Genomic DNA, 12548 nt, shown 5'->3' on the forward strand with positions numbered 1-12548 from the left:
AGAGAGAAGAGTTCTTCAGAACTCTTGTGAACTCTACGGCAGCCCTTCCAATAGAACTTTCTATGATAATGGAAATGTTCTATGTCTGCACTGCCCGATGGGATAGCCACTAGCCACTTGAAATGTGGCCAGTGTGACCGAGGGGTGGAGTATCTTATTTTATTTAATTTTAATTAATTTCAATAATTTAAATAGCCGCATGTGGCTAATGGCTATCACATTACACAGCACAGTTCTGTGGGAATTCACCAGCCCAGAGCAGTGCCTCTCAGAGACACATGGCTGTGCTTGCCTTAATACCTAATATTGGCTTCTCACTCAAAATTAATTATTCATCTATCATTTACTCAGTAAATGTCTACCGAATTTCTGCTATGTGCCAGGCACTTGCTAACGTGTGGGAATAAAATACAGAACAATACAGACCTGGCCCTGAGGTTTCTAATGGGGTAAATTAAATAAGTACAATTATTTTGCAAATAATTGTAAAAATATCACAGGTGTGTGTGTTCCAGTGTGCCATGAGGACAGGTACCACTGCCTCCATACAGACTGAGGAGACAGGGAGAATCTTCTAGAAGAAGATCTGTTGGAGGAATTTTATCTCCTGCAGGTGAGGGGTTTACAAGCCCAAACAATCCTGCCCACGTGAAACAACGAAAATGTTGGGTAACGTATCTATAATGACTTTTAAAAGGTACCACTGAGTTGGCAGGAGAGTAAAAATCTACAGATCCCAAAAAGGTGTAAAAGCCAGACACCTCAACGGTAAGCAAATTTTACCCCCTGAGGGGTTCTCTCCAGCCCAATTCCTGATCTGCCTCCCTAGGAGAATATGCCTAGAATCTAGGGTCATTTTCCTTCTGCTTGAAGTAGATCTTTTGAAACTTTCCTTTAGTGATATTCTTTGTTCTTATTTGTTTGCAAGTTTTTCTTTTGTTTTCATTCTGTTTATTTATTTGTTTGTTTGTCAGAGAAAGAACAAGAGAGAGCGTAGCAGGGGTAGCAGCAGGTGGAGGGAAAAGCAGGCTCCCCTATGAGCAGGGAGCTTGATGTGGTACTCCATCCCAGGACCCTGGGATCATGACCCTGGGATCTCGACCTAAGCCAAAGGCAGACACTGAACTGACAGAGCCATCCAGGTGCCCTTCATGCCATTTTTTTTTTTTAAGATTTATTTATTTGTTTGGTGGGAAGCAGGGAAAGAGCACAAGCGGTAGGGGTAGGGAGAAGGAGGCAGAATCTGAAGCAGACTCCGTGCTGAGTATGGAGCCCAAAGTGGGGCTTGATTTCATGATCCCGAGATCATGACTTGAGCCAAAACTGAGAGCCCAAGGCTTAACCGACCACACCACCCAGGCCCCCCTAATTTGCTTTCATTCTTAAAAGAGTTTAACTGGATATCCATCCCAGGTTGGTTATCATTTTACTGTCAACACATTGGAAACATTCTCCCACAGTCTTCTGGTTTCCATTTGTCCTGTTCAAAGGTAATCAACTAGTCTATTCACTGTTCTTTAGCAGGTGATCTTTTCTTACCCCCGGTTGCTTTGAAGATCTTCTTGTCTTGGATGTTCTGCCGGTTTAGCTTCCTGTGCTGACTCTTCGGCCATCCCAAACAGACCCAGAGATGCAAGGTGATTGCCTTCAAAGCCCAACAGTTCCACAAAATTTCACAAGCTGATAAACATGTATACAAAAAACAAAAAACAAAAAACAAAACAAAACACAAACAACCACACATCCTAATTGTCAAGATAATCCCGAGATCAGAGTGGGAAGACTTCCTACAGAATCCATTAAAACATATTACAAAGACGCTATAATATTGGCACAGATAGACAAATCGAGTGCAGAAACAGACCCAAGCATATTGGGGTCTTCATTTTTTGCAGACTTTGGCCCAGCAGATCACTGTGAAGTAGACCGGCTATTCAGTATATGTTTCTGGAACGACTGTAGATGGAAATGAGAAAAAATGGAATGAAATCCCTTTTGCACCACATATAAAAATCAATTTCAGGTAGATTAAAATGCTCACATGTAAAAGGCAAAACTGTAACACACTTGGAACTGTAACATAGAGAATATTTCCTGACATTGGGATAGGGAATAATTTTTGTAAATAAGAAATAACAAAAAAAAGAACATAAAAAGAACACGCCCTTCCCATAAAGGGCAAAATGGATAAAACCAATAAAACTAAACTAAATTTTAAGAACTTCTGTTCTTAAAATCCTTGACAGAGGGCGCCTGGGTGGCTCAATGGCTTGAGCCTCTGCCTTCGGCTCAGGTCATGATCTCAGGGTCCTGGAATCGAGTCCCATATCAGGCTCTCTGCTCAGTGTGGAGCCTACTTTCCCCTCTCTCTCTGCCTGCCTCTCTGCCTACTTGTGATCTCTCTCCCTCTGTCAAATAAATAAATAAAATCTTTAAAAAAAAAAAAAGTCCTTGACGGAGAATAGAAAACCGACTTCAGGGGCACCTGGGTGGCTCAGTCAGTTAAGTGTCTGCCTTCAGCTCAGGTCGTGATCCCAGAGTCCTGGAATCAAGCCCCACGTCGGGCTCCCTGCTCTGTGGGGAGCCTGCTTTTCCCTCTGCCTGCTGCTCCCCTTGCTTGTTCTCTGTGTGTGTGTCAAATAAATAAATCTTAAAAAGAAGAAAGCCGACTTCAAACTGAGAAGACATATTTATGATACCCAAAACCAGTAAGCCCTTGCTATCCATGCTATAGAAAGAACATCTGTGCATTCATTTCTTTGCACGGGTCAAACATATGCAAGGCCATTTCACAGCAAAGCACTCACAAGTGATCTCTCTCGCCACTCTTGGTGGAAGTTTAAATTGGTGAGATTACCACAAGCTGTTGTTATCTAGTGAACTTGAAAAGGTACCGTACACCCTATGTCCTGACAATCCCACTCCCGCCTACGGGGCCTGGAGAATCTCTAGCTCATGAGCACCAGCTACAAGGACAAGCCGGACGAACGAAGGTGTAGTCGTGTTCATACCAAACACAAGAGAACAGAGGGAACGAATGAGCTGTAGTCACATCCATCCAGGGGACAAACCTCAGAACCGCAAAACTGAGTGAAAGGAGCAAAATCAGAATATACCATATGTTTCCATTTACATGTTTACATTCACAAACAGGTAACACTCAACAATAGATTGTTTGGGAATATGTACACACAGGATAATTATGAGGAAAAGGAAATTATTAGCACAGATTAGTGGATTCATCTGGAAAAGAGAAGGGATCATAAGGAGGGGCACATGCAGGCTTGTTAACAGTGCCCAGTCTTGTTCTTTTTCTTTTCTTTTTCTTTTTTAAGATTTTATTTATTTTACAGACAGATCACAAGTAGGCAGAGAGGCAGGCAGAGAGAGAGGGAGGGAAGCAGGCTCCCCGCTGAGCAGAGAGCCCCATGTGGGGCTCGATCCCAGGACCCTGAGCTCATGACCCGAGCTGAAGGCAGAGGCTTAACCCACTGAGCCACCCAGGCGCCGCCTCCCTCCCCCATCTTGTTCTTAAGCTGAACAAGTAATATTTTATTTTTAACAGGCTATGGAAGACTCTCGTATGTATCCTATGCTTCATAATAAAACATATTTCAAAAGAATTACGGGAAACTTAATTCTTATTTTTTATAGCGAGAAATCAATAGAAAATGCCTAAAACAGAACAATCAAGAAGGAGCAACATAAGCACCTTCCCTTGATCTATGGATGTGAACGTCAAGCCTGAAAGAATTCAGTATGGCTGTCGCTGGAGAGCAAGACGTGGGGAGAAGAAGGAAGGTTCGGCTGCTTTTTATAACAAGTCTTCTGAAATTATGTGACTCTTTAAACACTGTACCGTATGACCGATTAAAATAAAAGTGAAGTTTAGGGATCCGGGGTGGCTCAGTCAGGTAAGCGTCCGACTTTTGATTTCGGCTTGAGTCATGCTCTCAGGGTCATGAGATTGAGCCCCGCGCTGGGAGTGGAACCTACTTGAGATTCTCTTTCTTCCTTTCTCTCGGCCCCTCCCCGCATCGTGTTCTCTAAATAAATAAACAGCAGCATTTGATACCTAGAGTAGTTGAATGCACGGAGACAGAAAACAGAAGGGTGGCTTCTAGGGGCTGGTGGGGACAACAGAGGAATTAACGTCTCACTGGGACTGTTTCATTGAGGAAGATGAAGAAATTCCAGAAGCAGATGGAACTGAGGGTCGCACAATGATGTGAATGTACTTAAGCTACTAAACTGGACACTTGAGTTTCACACGATGCCTATGTTACCACACAAAAACACTGAAGCTCAAATAAAGGTATTGTTTGAGCTGAGTTAGGTAACGACACGAAGGAGTTAACCCGCCAAAGCAAGGTGGGGAGTCTGCAGGGAATCTGATTCTTGCCCGGAATCCCTCTTCATTAAAGGTATTAATTCCCACTTTGGTTGGGAACCTCCCTGAGGGTCTCCCGAGACGGCATGAGGTGCTCCAATATTTACAAATAAAATTCCCAAACTAAATTATGTTTGATTTCCAAAAGTCCCCTTTGGGTGTTTAATGGAAATAAATATATCAAATGTAATTTGAAAACACAGAGAAACAGGAGTGTCATCATTCACATTACAAAAGGATTCTTTGATTAACAAGAGGATTTACCACAGTTTCTTAACATAGCCGCCTCTCCCGGTACACTCAAAATGTGATTTAATTAACACAAAACAGGCTTATCCCACCTTCCAGAAATAAGCCAGACAGGTGCTTTCCGAGGAAATGGAGTAATGAGAATCCAAGAAAGCAATAACCCACCAAAAGGTGGTTAAGGCTTCTCTGGAGTTTCCAAATCCACTTCATCATTCCAAATCCGACACCGGGGCCACCCCCCCAGGGGAAGTCATAGCAGGCCGACCACATTTTCAATTTAGCTGCTCACGCCTTGTGCCTCCCTGCCCTCTCACCCACTGTGTAGACGCTGCCTGTTTGCCAGTGTCAGTCTAACCAAACAATCACCCTGTGGGCTGGAGCTGTGTCATCCTCACCCACGTGACCCAGGAGCCCCAGGTCACTGCCCACAACCTACCTACCTATTGCCTGAGTTGTTGATTCCCTCATTCCAATGACTGCCCAAAGCTTGGGGAGCGTGGGGAGCTTGGAAAACTTGGCCTTCACCTAGGCTTTCACCCCTCCCTGCACCACCAGCTCTGTATCCACCGCTCAGAGCTCCTAAAACTTTGTTCTGCTCCCCATTTTTAATTCCTAGACCCCATTCCCACCACCCACAGCCAAAGACCTCACTTGGTGTACTCCTCAAGGGCAGCTTTCCAATACCAGGGTCTTGCCTTCCCTTCCCCCTGGACTGGTGTCCATCACCAAACCTAGGCCAAGCTGTTGGTGACAGCTTCATCGGCCACCCTCTGCTACATGGCTGCCTTCAACAGGGCACCCAGCTGGCCTCCTCCCAGATGCACTGTACCCACTCTCTTCCCCACTGGGCCAGCCACCCACCAAGGGAACCCCAAGCTCCCACCTGCTTCCACCTAGCCTCTACGGGACCGAAGCTTTGCCCGGTGACATGCTCTGGTCTCAGCCCACAGTTCTCACCACATTGTGGCTGAGGGACTGGCCACTAGAACCCAGCTAATGACTGTGAGATGCCCAAGACCATGGCCCAAGAGCCTGTCCTCAGCAACATGGAGGGTTGGCAACCACCACCCAAGAAGCCATTTCTCACTCTTTGGAGGAAGGGCGTCTGCAAGCCAAGGGATGCATCTATAAACAGGACCAGCCCCTTGGGGTGGAGAGCCACCTGTTCGGCCCTGTGGGGAGCTTAGGGAGTCCCAACCACGTGGAAGAGAGAGAGTGTAACCCACATGCTTTCCCTGTCAAGGGATGGCAAAATCTTTCTGGAAAGGGCCAAAAGTAAATCATAATAGGTTTGGGGGACCACAAGATATGATAGAGCAAGAGTTCTCATGGAATTGTCTTTTTTACATTTAAAAATATAGTTCATTGGGGCGCCTAGGTGGCTCAGTCAGTTGTGTGTCCAACTCTTGGCTTCTGTTGAGGTGGTGATCTTGGGGTGAAGATCTGGGGTGAGCCACCCAGGCATCCTTTTATTTCAATTTTTGTTTGTTTTTTATAAAATATACAATGAGTACAACAGTATTTGCCCAGAATTTATAAATAAGTAATGACGTATGTTGGATGTGACACGTTATTTTTTCATTATGGGAGTGCAGGATGAAAAAACATCTAAAAGATGTTGGCCTGGGGCACCTGGGTGGCTCAGTGGGTTAAAGCCTCTACCTTCAGCTCAGGTCATGATCCCGGGGTCCTGGGATCGAGCCCCGCATTGGGCTCTCTGCAGTAGGGCACCTGGTTCCTCCTCTCTGCCTGCCTCTCTGCCTACTTGTGATCTCTGCCTGTCAAATAAATAATAAAATCTTTAAAAAAAAATGTTGGTCTAATGCTCAGGGACTGATTTATTTTGAAAAAAAACCTCACAATCTCATGCTTTTGTTTCGAAAAGTGCTTCTCCTCCCACATTGTGTCAGATGGCAAAAGTTTTTAATTAACATTTATTTAAATCAATGTTGACATATTGAAGAATTTCACTATCTTTGAAATCAATGTATTTCGGGGAGAAGCTATTTTTTAAGCACTGCTATGATCAAGGTTGTCTTTTGGGAATCTGATGTGTGGTGGGGATTTTAATCATCACTGTTCCTTTTTGTTGCCCAGAGTCAGAACGCCTTCCTCTGGCAGGCTGTTGGGATCAAGAATTTTAAAATGAGTGCTTGGGTCTGTGCGAACTTCATGCCTTCTTTGACTGACATCCATTATGCGGCGCCATTCCCTGTGTATACCGAATCCAGTCTCTTCCACCACAGCAGACTTTTGTACAACAATAGGACTGTGGGCGGGCGTGGGAGAATTGCTTGCCAATGTAGCTTCTCACCTTATTTGGTTTCATCTAAACAGCAGGTTTTTTGCATTTTGCCCATATTTCGTAAAAATTAGTACAAAATATAAACTAAAATTATTAGTGCCTGTGATCAAACAATTGAAATAAGCCTGATGCGGCTGATCTAAAGATGGAGGTAGATGTTCTGGAAGGAAACAGCCTCACTCGGACATTCACTGGGCCCACCCAGGTAACGAGGTATTGATTTAGGCAGGAGAAGAGCAAAACTATAAAAGATGTTGTCCAGAACTGTGACCGCTTGAAGATTCATCTCTACCTGGAAGCTAATATGTGAACTTGCCACAATTTCATGAATGCTGGTGGAAGAAACAAAAATCCCAGCCCAGAGACAAAGGACTTAATGATTCACGGCCATATCCATATTTGTGCCAGTACCTTGGGCCCCGTTTTCCACAAAGGGGGCCTGATGACACCTGAACAAGGCAGTAGGTGGGAACCTGAAACCTCTAATGATTTCTATTCTTCTCATCTGGTATGACCGGGACATGCAGAAATGTGAAAGATCCATGGAGAATCATCTCCTGACTCATGTGTCAAACACTGGGGACATGGCACTGGAAATTGGGCTTAAAATAGTAGTCCTCAGCCTTGGCTGTCCATGAGCAGTATCTGGGCAGATTGTTACTGAATCAAAGTCCAGACATTGTTTTAACTGATCTGAGATGGAATCCAAGAATCAGTAATCACAAAAGCCCCCAGGTGATTCTTCTCTATGGGCAGGGTAGAGTCCACCTGTCCAAAAGATGATGAGGGGAGATGTAATTAGCCACATTCATGTTTAGCTCAGCGCTTCCCAGACTTTGCTGGGTACATGAATGACCTGGGAATCACATCCGATGTCGATTCTGATCCAGTAGGTCAGAGCAAGGCCAGGGATGCTGACGAGCTCCCCGCTAGAGCCTGATGTCAGCATTCAACTCTGAGTAGAAAGATTCTGTCTCCCTGGGAGTATACTTCTCATCACAGCCTGTGTCTACTGTGAGATTTTCATACCTTGGGCTTTATGTACATACGTGTTCCAGAATTTATCACATATGAAGGAGAAGGCAGTCTGCTTTTAGAAGTGGGTCTTGCAAGAGGAGTGAAGCCTGTCCTTCCTCAGGACCACAGATACATCCTGGGTGTTGAGATCATGAGAAGCTGTTCGACAGACTCCTGAAAAATGGAAATTTAGAACACAGGGTAGGTGGGACACTGGGGTGGCTCAGTTGGTTAAGTGGCTACTTTTGGCTCACATCATGATCCTAGGGTCCTGGGATTGAGTCTCACATTGGGCTCCTTGCTCAGTGGGAAGCCTGCTTCTCCCTCTGCCTCTGCCTGCTGCTACCCCCTGCTTGTGCTCTTTCTCTCTCTGACAAATAAATCTTTAAAAAAAAAAAAAGAAGAAGAAGAAGAAGAAGAAGAAGAACACAGGCAGGCCATTAAATCCTAAGCAACAACTTCACTCTGAACCATATGTTGCTCATATATTGATGAAGGGAACAGTTAGGGAAGGGTTCACAAATCTGGATCCAAGTGTCAGAGAAATAAAAAGGAAAATCCCGACATTGCTGGAACAAAAGCCCCATCAGGTCTGAGCAACTCAGGAAAACATTGATCAACTTGTTATTATTTCTCTCTCTATTGGGACTAAGGGAAATAGCTCTGGACTGCCTTTTCCTAGTCTCTGGTTTCATTTCGGTTTTTTGTTTTTGTTTTTTTTTAAGATTATTTAATGGAGAGAGCGCAAGGGGAGGCACACAGAGAGAGATGGAGAGAATCTCAAGATGCTGAGAGTCACTCCCTGCTGAGCGTGGAGCCCCACATCGGACTTTATCTCAAGACCCCAAGATCACGACCTGAGCAGAAACCAAGAGTCAGACGCTTAACTGAGTGTGCTTGTTACCCAGGAGTCCCTGCTGTTTTCATTTCTAAAGGTCATGGTGCCATTGGCCTCTGAGTCCTTGGAGCCGGCATCTACACCCTTCTACCATCCCGTAGCCCTGGCAAAGAGGGGAACACTCTCTTCCAGGGCCAATGCTACTCTCACCAGGCCTTCCCCAACATAGCAACGTATCCACTATCCATCTTGATCCGGTATCATTCTGGCTCCACAAGGCCCTCACTTATTTTCCAGAGCAAATGGAAGGCCCCTAGACCTGCCAGGCACCAGGGAGCCTGAGGACACAGAGAAACATGCCCCTTAAATATTGATCCAACCGATGGCCCTGGGGCAAGAGGGAGGGAAGGAAGATCTGGTGCATTCTTCTTTCACTTGCCTCCTTAACAAGTTAATACCTGTTCACCAACAGCCGCCTCTGACAGAGCTCTAGAAATACCACCTCACAATGACACGATAGATCACCATCCTTCCTCTTCCACGGGGCCTGGCGTCTCAGAGTTTTCTAACAGAGATTTGCTGAAATTGGAGCAGAAGGGCTTTGCTTTCTCTGACCTCTGTGTTTCCCACATCCGTCAGAAAAGAACAATGCCATGGCAATGTCCTTGGAGCTGAGGAAGGGAGAGAGCCTCAGACACTTACCTAAGTGGAAAGAAGACACCAGGCTGCTTCCAGATCAGGCATGAAACTGACGCTGCTCAAGGTACTCACGCACTGTCTCCTTATGACGCACCCATGGATGCTTAGGTCCTGGGGGTCCCAAAGAATAAATCTTGGGTCGCACCTCGAGAAAATGATGAGCCCCATATCTGGGTCAACAGTTTCCTAAGGTTAGCCCAAGTTGTTTAAATACTCAAGAAAGTAAATATATCTATTTTGTCATCCAAAAATTTGGAAATTTTGAGAAGCTAATAGTTAAAGGTGGGGTTGGTGGGTCCTATGGTTTGTCTAATCCCTATGAAAGGGCATAAAAGTCTAAAGGATGAAAATAGGCTTTGGGGTCCATTCCGGATGTTTCATAATAAGTAAAACATTCATTCGTTAATTCCAAGTCCACCCCGGATGGCAAACTCAGGCGTAGGCCCAGGAAGGGCAGACCCACAGGAAACACACAAAACACTCCTCCATTGTGGTCATCATGGGCCAGCAGTGGCCGCTAGAGAGGGAGACCTGGGCTCCTGTTTCCTCCTTACAGCACCTCTCATCCACAAAACTGGAAACAAAGGTTCCGGGAGCCAGGAAGATAATACAGGGTGGTGAGACCAGACAGGCTAGAGGATATGCTATCTGCCTCTTTAAAACTCGGAGTCCTTATCAGTGAAACAGGGACAGTAGTAGCAACCAGCCCATGTATATCACCAGGTGCTTGTGATAATTTAATTATCCAATATCTATAAAGGCATTTTGAAGCTATAAATCATTACAAAAATGCAAGCAATGAAACCAATATCAAGTCTTTCTTATCTCTGAAGGTTTAATTTATGCTCTATCTTAGAACTTAGGCACATGCATTCCAAACTGTTTTCCAGAATTCCACCAATTGGTTCGAAAAAGTACTCTTTTCCTGATGCCCTAACTTGTTGAGAGTATGGTTTATGCAATTGTTAACTCACTGCCCCTGCAGCAAATCAAATCAACAAATATTTATCAGCTGTTGAGCTTTACCTTGTAGGAGATACCAAGAGAAAGAAAGAAAGGAAGGAAGAAAGAAAGAAAAAAAACCACACAAAACCATGAGATTCACTTTTTGCACTAAAGGAACAAGTTGCCCAGCTCCCCCGCAGTACCCATACATCAAGGAGGAGGAAAAAACTGTGCTCTCTGGATGCCCCCAGGACACCTGGAGCTTTACTTCAAATACAAGAAACAGCTGGTGTTCATGATTTAAGGCTCAATACAAATAGTAGAATGAATTTATTTTGCAAGCTGTCTGATTTGGCAAAAGTCCAGAACTCATCAAACAGAAAGATAAGGATGACGATGATAATACAAATGATTCTTCATAGTTGATCCTAGTATAGTGACATAAAACAAGGGCAACCTCCATAGGATATCCCAGAGCTGGAACATACCCTCAACTTCACTTGCAAGAAGTTTACAGTGGGGTCTTCCCGGGCCCCGTAAAAATCTAAGGTGACCCCATAGACTTGACATGGTTGTGCTTGAAAGCTGGGCCTGTGAAGGCTTCAGGCAATAATTCTTTGTATTAACCCAGTAAAGGGGCATCAATATCTACTTAACATGGGAAAGCTCCCAGAGACAGAACCCCAATATTTCAAAACCCAAATAATACTAAAAATGACTTTGCATCCAACAAGTGCTTTTCTGTGAACTGTTGAGACTTTTGTCATTAAGTCATATGAAAAATCTAAAGGACATTAGGGGAAACACCAATCATTCGATTCATGAAGGAATGTCCACCACTTGGTGAGAGAAATGATTCAGGCTAACACACACTGAGAACTGTTCCTGCCAGGTAAGGCACTCCATACTTGAACACATCAGCTTCCTGAATACTCTCAAGACACTATTGTAAATACTCCCATTGTTCTCATTTTAAATATGAGGAAACTGGAGCTCCCAGAGATTCCATCAAGGAATCAAGGACATATGGCCAAGCAAAGGAGTTGGGTTGTCCTCCCACTCCTCGCCATCTACAAACCAGAAGACAGAAGTGGATGTGGTCTGTGTGTCAGCTCCCAAGTGACTGCAGTTCCATCGGTGGTTCTGGTTTCAAGCTGACAGCACAGAGATGACAGCTAGTCCCATTGATAGCCATGGACTGTATCCCTCATCCTGTCAGTCATGTCACCGAGGTCTGTTTTTGGACCCCAACAAGACTGGGTGTAAGATTTGGGGATGACTCAGCAAACCCCATTATACCCCCAGTGTTGTAAAAAAAAAAAAAGAGAGAGAGAGAGAGAACTCAAAATACTTCCATCATTAACAGATTGTCCCTTTTCCATGCTCATTGGTGTCCTTAATAGTGGAAAATTCTGTAAAGACTTATTTGATGAGGTACAAAAGCCTTCCAAGCTTAAGTGTGTCTTAGAAATTTAAGTTGTGTCCATGAATGTTCATGGCTCAAGTTTTCTTTTTCTCGGTGGGGTCTTCACTTAGAGAACAGAAAATAGTAATTACTTGTCTTGGGGAAGAGACACACTGCTCTTGAGAGATCTTCTGCCTATAAAATGTGCATTATAACATCTAGCCTACATTTTTTCATATGGTTTGGGGAGTCCAAAAAGAATGCAAAAAAGAGAGTTAAGAAAAATTTTATACCACAGCCCAAACACCATCTTCTCGAATTTTCCCAATCGAGAGGCCCCTCCACCATACATCTCTGTCCTTCCAGCAGCCTGTTTTTCTGTTATTTATGGCAGCTCTCATTAACCAAATTAAAAATTTTTAATTTGTTTTCTTGAGTACTTTCTGTCTCTCCAACAACAATGAAATTCCATGCAAGAAGGAATTTTGCCTTCTTGTTTGCCAGGGCCTTGCCAGCATCTAAAACTGTTGCTGGCACAACTAGACGTTCAGTAAATGCATACTGAATAAGAAAACATTTCTGTGTTCAAATCCGTACCTTTATAAACATCTTTAAAACTGGATTTCAGGTACAGACAACTAGATTAATCATAATCCTTGGCTATCGTTGACCCATGCATGGCCCTCTTTTATGATTTATT

Source organism: Mustela nigripes, chromosome 4, assembly GCF_022355385.1.
Source record: "Mustela nigripes isolate SB6536 chromosome 4, MUSNIG.SB6536, whole genome shotgun sequence".
Taxonomy (NCBI): Eukaryota; Metazoa; Chordata; class Mammalia; order Carnivora; family Mustelidae; genus Mustela; species Mustela nigripes.